Consider the following 6,468-nt stretch of genomic DNA (forward strand, 5'->3'; position numbering starts at 1 on the left):
CGGCTGGAAGTCGAGGTCGCCCAGGTCTTGGACAGAGCTGGGTGTCCGGTTCAGTTCAGTCGCTCAGTCGTGTCCGACTCTTTGTGACCCGATGGACCGTAGCACGCCAGGCCTCCCTGTCCAACACCAACTCCCAGAGTTTACTCAAACACGTCCGTCAAGTCGGTGATGCCATCCAGCCATCTCATCCTTTGTTGCCCAGTAGAGCTGCGATACAGAGGGGCAGACAGACGTGGATGGGTGTGGAAGGCAGTCTGCCACAGCGGGAAGGTTGCATAAAAAAGCTGCAGAGGGATAGCCATGCTGCTTGCTGTGTGTCCCAGCCTGACCCCACGCCACTCCCAGACAGAGACGGGGGAGGCCAGGGCCCCAGACTCAGGACAGCCTGAGTGTCTCCCCAGCCAGACCCTCTGTGGCAGAGCGGGGAGGAAACCGAGGGGCAGGGGCAGCTCTCTTGCCCCTCGCCCTGTCTCCAGTCACAGCCCCACGGTCATCTCCACCAGGGCTCCGGGGGCCCGCACGGTGGGCCTGTCCCCCTTGCAGGCTGGGGCGTCCTCACTCTCCGCACCCAGCTCTGCACCCACAGCCCCACCTCAGGCCAACCCAGCCCTCCTGCTGGAATCCTGGGAAGCACCCAGGCCTGGGCAGGCAGCAGCTGCAGGCGTTCCAGGGTGCCCCCACCCCACCTTAGGACAGACCACACACACAAACACAGGAGAAGGAAGCAGACAAGCCTAAGAGGGGGGCAGGGGGTGGGGATGAGGTGGGGTGTGGTGGGGGGCTGGGGCGTGGGTTCTGGGGGCTCCTCCCTCCCCCCACGCCCTCCCACCTCCAGGCCCCACCTCCTGCCGTCGCCCCTCCCGTGCCTAGGCCCACTCGGGCAGGATGGAGTTTGGGGCACCCGGGCCCGAGGCAGGTGGGTAGGGCTGGCCCCTCCTGGCAGCTAGTGGCGCGCGTGTCACCGCTTAGCCTGCTGCTCCCAGCGATTTGTCATAATCAGCCGGGCTTTTCTCATTAGCGAAAAGCCATTAGCGGACTTTATCTGCAGCTGAGAGGAATCACCGCCTCCCGCACTGCCTGGCCCAGCTGCCTCCTCCAGGCTGACCTCCAGGCTGCCCCGCCCCCCTCCCCTCCCCCCACCTGTGTGACCTTGGGCAAGGGTGGGCAGTTGTAAGTCCTTGTCCCTTCGGTTCTCTGAGAGCCAGCAGCTCACTTCTCGTTTGCTCACAAACAACTATTAAGGCCACGCAAGGTTGCGGCAGGCTGTCATGGTTTCAGCAGAGGATGGGGCAGAAGTCTCTGGGTGGGTGAGGTTCCAGCCCTGGACCTGGGCTCCTGTCGTTCTGAGCTGCAGGTCCTACAGGGGCCACATAATCTCTCAGCCGCCAGTCAACACCTAGGAACTGGATTAGCGGTGACTCAATGGCCCCTTGGCCACACGTAGAACAAAAACCCGGTGTGGGAATATTGTTCTTCGTGTCCACTGTGAAGACTTCAGATTGTCCACAGACTTGGGCAGGGCTATATTTCATCCCAGGTGTTCTCCCCAGGGGTCAGAAGCCCCACATTTTATGTATGGGAGAATCAGGTAGGGAAGGCAGAGCTGGGCTTTCTGCATCCAGAGTGTGAGCCAAATCACCTGCCCCACGCCCATCAGCTCATCGCTGGGGAGCACACCAGAGGCCCCCGAGAGCCTCAGTCCCACCATGCTGCGAAGGACTTCAGATCCAGGAAAATAACTCTGCAGTCCCCAGGTGGGAGATGAAGGAGACAGGAGGGGAAACACAGAGGAGAAGAGTTCACAGTGGGGGAGTGTCTGCAAAGGAGGGGCATCTCCAGAGGAGGGGCATCTGCAGAGGAGGAGTATCTGCAGAGGAGGGGCATCTGCAGAGGAGGAGTATCTGCAGAGGAGGGGCATCTGCAGAGGAGGAGTATCTGTAGGGGAGGGGCATCTCCAGAGGAGGAGTATCTCCAGAGGAGGGGCATCTGCAGAGGAGGAGTATCTGCAGAGGGGGAGTATCTGCAGAGGAGGGGCATCTCCAGAGGGGGAGTATCTGCAGAGGAGGGGCATCTGCAGAGGAGGAGTATCTGCAGAGGGGGAGTATCTGCAGAGGAGGGGCATCTCCAGAGGGGGAGTATCTGCAGAGGAGGGGCATCTGCAGAGGAGGAGTATCTGCAGAGGGGGAGTATCTGCAGAGGAGGGGCATCTCCAGAGGGGGAGTATCTGCAGAGGAGGGGCATCTGCAGAGGGGGAGTATCTGCAGAAGAGGAGTATTTGCAGAGGAGGAGTATCTGCAGAGGAGGGGCATCTCCAGAGGAGGGGCATCTCCAGAGGAGGGGCATCTGCAGAGGAGGGGCATCTCCAGAGGAGGAGTATCTCCAGAGGAGGGGCATCTGCAGAGGAGGGTACTGAATTTCTCCTAGAGATTGAGAGAAGTTGAGTGACCCCACCGGTGCTGGTTCAGTGACTCTCTCTGACCATCCCCAGACAAGGGACAGGAATGGGGACAGTTTGGCTTGAGGGTCATTATGAGCTCACTTCAGGGGCACAGTTCCCGAATATCTCATGAGTGCCTTCCTACCTACCCTGGGAGACTTTAAGGCAAAGCCCAGGGAACCTTTTTTGCCTTGACTTCTCTGAGTGTAGAAAGAGGGTGGGGAAAGCACAACTCAGGCTATGAGGATTACATACGATGACATAAAATTAGCATAAGTGCCGCGCATGGCACAGGGTAAAGCTAAGTAAATGTTAGTGCTGCTGACGCTGCTGGTGCTGCTCGTAGTGACGGGAATGGTGACGTCATGGTGCTGACGCAGTGATGGCAGTGGTGATGCTGACAATAATGATAACGGCGGCGGTGGTGATGATGGCGGTAATGGTGGTGATGATGGTGGTGATGGTAATGGTATGATGGTGGTGATGATGGTGGTGGTGATGATAGTGGTGGTGGTGTGATGATGGTGGTGGTGGTGGTGATGATGGTGGTGGTGGTGATGGTGGTGGTGATGGTGGTGGTGTGATGATGGTGATGGTGGTGGTGGTGGTGGTGATGGTGGTGGTGGTGGTGATGGTAGTGGTGATGGTGGTGGTGATGGTGGTGGTGATGGTAGTGGTGATGGTGGTGGTGGTGGTGATGGTGGCGGTGATGGTGGTGGTGGTGATGGTGGTGGTGGTGATGGTGGTGGTGGTGATGGTGGTGATGGTGGTGGTGGTGGTGGTGGTGTGATGATGGTGATGGTGGTGGTGATGGTGGTGATGATAGTGGTGGTGGTGTGATGATGGTGGTGGTGGTGGTGATGGTGGTGGTGGTGATGGTGGTGGTGATGGTGGTGGTGTGATGATGGTGGTGGTGGTGTGATGATGGTGATGGTGGTGGTGGTGGTGGTGGTGGTGGTGGTGGTGGTGGTGGTGGTGGTGATGGTGGTGGTGATGATGGTGGTGATGGTGGTGGTGATGGTGGTGGTGGTGATGGTGGTGGTGGTGGTGGTGATGGTGGTGGTGATGATGGTGGTGGTGGTGGTGGTGGTGGTGGTGGTGGTGGTGGTGGTGGTGATGGTGGTGGTGATGATGGTGGTGGTGGTGGTGGTGGTGGTGGTGGTGGTGGTGGTGATGGTGGTGGTGATGGTGGTGGTGGTGATGGTGGTGGTGATGGTGGTGGTGTGATGATGGTGATGGTGGTGGTGGTGGTGGTGATGATAGTGGTGGTGGTGTGATGATGGTGGTGGTGGTGGTGATGGTGGTGGTGGTGATGGTGGTGGTGATGGTGGTGGTGTGATGATGGTGATGGTGGTGGTGGTGGTGGTGGTGATGGTGGTGGTGGTGATGGTGGTGGTGATGGTGGTGGTGTGATGATGGTGATGGTGGTGGTGGTGGTGGTGATGGTGGTGGTGGTGGTGATGGTGGTGGTGGTGATGGTGGTGGTGATGGTGGTGGTGATGGTAATGGTGGTGGTGGTGGTGATGGTTGTCTCGGTGAAGGTGGTAATATTGGTGGCAAGGGGGGGCATCAGGGTGGGGCTGCCCAGCTCAGTTACTCCCCTGGACAGAAGTGAGAGGAAGGATGGGTGAGTCTGGAGTAGGAGGCGTATGAGCAGGTAATTCCAGCTGCCCACAGCTGCGATTGCAGAGAACCTGCAGCCTGGGAGGCCTCAGGGCAGGGGACGAGGCTCCCTATGGGGCTCCAAGCTGGGAGGGATGACCCAGGGCTCTCTTCTCCCTGCCAGGCAGGGAGGAGGCCCATAATTCAGCCCCTTCCTTGTGACATGAAGTTGGGGTAACGTCTGAGCAGGGAGCTCAGCAAGGGCCCTGGGCCCCGCCCAGCGCCTCCGTGCGGGTCCGCACTCACCCGGCTCAGGAGCCGGCTCCCTCCCTGGTCCTGGGGAGCCCTGTTCTCTGTGCCCCAGCGGCCCCCTCCAGGGCAGGCCAGCTGGCACGCGAGGCCCTCTCCCTGCAGAAGTTCTGGAGGAGGAAGGAGACCCCGAGGCTGGGACCGCGGCGGGCAGAAGGTCAACCTGACATGCTCAGGGGTGCGGGCTGGGCAGTTCGGGGCAGCCGGTGAGGGTGGGAGATCACCGCCCCCTCCTGGCCATGAGGCACGCGTCGTGCTCCCTGCAGGCCCCTCTTCACAATCCCTCTGAGCCAGCACCCTTCTTCTCAGAGGGATGAGCGGGCATTTCTCCTGGCGGCCAGCCCAGGCCCTGGCTCTGTGCCCCCACCCCCTGGCTCAGGCTGAGGAAGTGCCAAGTGAGCCCACCTCCCCGGTGGCTCTGCTGAGACCACAGACCAAAGCCCCCGATAACAAGGTGGGCTTGGCCCCTCCCCAGGCCCCAGGCACTCCTTTGAGATGTCTGAGGACAAGGGGTGGGGGCCACCACGACCACAGAGACTCGCCTGAGCAGACCCCAGCCCTCACCCCCCTCCACCCCTCCCTCCCTGGACAGGTGCAGGCGTCCCCCCAAAGGCATAGGCTCCTGGGAGAGCCGAGGCCATGGGAAGGCAGGGGGTGCCCAGGCGGCCTCGACTCTCCTGGCAGTCAGGGGCAGAGGCTGGTGGCCACAGGGTGCCCGTCCAGGCGGGGCAGACCGCAGCCGGCAGGGACGGGGTTAAGAGCGGGCCTCCCGGCCTCCCTCCCCTTTCCCTTGAAATGGCTCCCTGGTTCCAGAATGACTCCCTTCCCCTCTTAATCTGTATTTTACGAGTGAGAAGCTTTGCATTATGCAAATCGTTAGATAGGAACAGGTGACATTTCAGCAAAGAACATGAGCGGTGCGGGCCAGCCGGGCGGGCGGCTGATTCAGACATTAGTATTTGTCACCAGGGCGGCGGGGGTGGAGGGGGGCCCGCGATCCACACCTTAAGGTGGAGGCAAGGGCTAGCCCACCCCTCAGCCCCCGGCACCCGGGCGAGGGAGCCTCGGGCACCAGGCACTGCTCACGCAGGGGCAGGGCCAGCAGAGCCCACGGACAGATGGGGAAACCGAGGCACAGGCCGAGGCATGGAGGTAGCCCCAGGGCCTCCGGCGGGAGAGGGAGCAGGAGTCCAGCCAGGCAGGCTGTCAGGGGGCCAGGTCTTCATACCCCTTCCCACTGCGCCCAGACGGCCACCAGCGCCCGGACCAGGCCCGCCCCGCTGGCTCTCCCCATGCACCTGGGGTGGCCTGAACCCTCACAGCGGCCCTGGCACTCATGGCCCCCACCCAGGGCTACACCGCCCATCCTGCAGACCACTCCTCCAGCCCCACTTCTGCCCAAGGGGCCCACAGGCCCCCGCCCTCCTTGCCACACCCCACCCTGCTCCTCTGGAGCCCAGGGGCTCCCCTGGCCCCTCCAGCACAAGCAGCCCACGTGTGCCACAGCCATCAGTCATCCGGCTGTCAGCGCACCCCCAGCCATTTCCCGGGAAGTTGTCTGAGAGGAAACGGGCAGAAAGAGAGTGAGGGGCCACCGCACTTCACAGGGGAGCCCCAGGCGTGTCCTTCAATTTTCTGGCTGCCTGCCAGCGCTCAGCCCTGAGCCCCGAGCTCGGATGGGGACTCCAGTTCTGTGGCCGCAGCCGCTCGCTCCCACGAGGCCCTGAGACCTTCTCGGGGGGCTCAGGAGGGCGCAGAGCTCCCAGGCTCAGGGCCTGGCTGCTGTGCGGCTGGGTAGGGCCAGCCGGTCAGTCTGGGAAGCTCTGCTGGCCAGGCCTCGGGCAGGAGCAGCCACACAGCTCAGGCCCTGCAGGCCTGTGGCTCTCAGGCCAGAGTTGCGCTCAAGGCCAATCTGCCCCTCGGGCCTTGGCTGGAGGTGGAGGGTGTGGACTGAACTCCCGTCTCACTCAGTCTGCAGAGCCCCGGCCCCCAGCAGGTGCTCAGAGGAGCTTAGGAGGGGTTGGTCATTAACGTGCTCCTTCACTGGGCAGCCTCACCAAGGAGCTGCAACCACCAGCATTCCTGCTGAGAAAGGCCAGCCTGGAAGGCCTTGCAACTCC

The sequence above is a fragment of the Muntiacus reevesi genome, chromosome 22, assembly GCF_963930625.1.
Source record: "Muntiacus reevesi chromosome 22, mMunRee1.1, whole genome shotgun sequence".
Lineage (NCBI taxonomy): Eukaryota > Metazoa > Chordata > Mammalia > Artiodactyla > Cervidae > Muntiacus > Muntiacus reevesi.